At 41.5% G+C, this 294-nt stretch overlaps 1 protein-coding gene across 1 annotated transcript in view; it reads left to right on the forward strand.

Moving 5' to 3' along the window:
• The window catches only part of LOC119586937 (solute carrier family 22 member 5-like), a gene marked incomplete at its 5' end in the record, with an annotated part of 16,251 nt that overhangs the window by 7,159 nt on the left and 8,798 nt on the right, over nt 1-294 (forward strand).

A 294-nucleotide genomic window follows, 5' to 3' on the forward strand; every position in this document is an offset into this window, starting at 1 on the left:
TTAAGCAAGAGAAAAAGGGAGAGAGGGGATGAGGCGCGCAGAGTGAAGAGGGAGGGATAGGTGCTGAAGGTGAGTTAGGAGAAGTGAATTTGTTACATCACAAATGCGTCACACTTTATCTCTGCTGAAGGATACTACGCTATAAAGAGTAAATGCCGGAAATAAGTACATTTGATAATGCATTATAGTGTCAAAAATTAGGGCAGCGTGTGAAACATACCGTGCTAAAGTGTTAAAATGATTTTACTATCCGTTTGGAAGTGATTTGCGAAAGACGATGGGTCAAAGCCCCTA

The sequence above is a fragment of the Penaeus monodon genome, chromosome 22 (assembly GCF_015228065.2).
Source record: "Penaeus monodon isolate SGIC_2016 chromosome 22, NSTDA_Pmon_1, whole genome shotgun sequence".
Lineage (NCBI taxonomy): Eukaryota > Metazoa > Arthropoda > Malacostraca > Decapoda > Penaeidae > Penaeus > Penaeus monodon.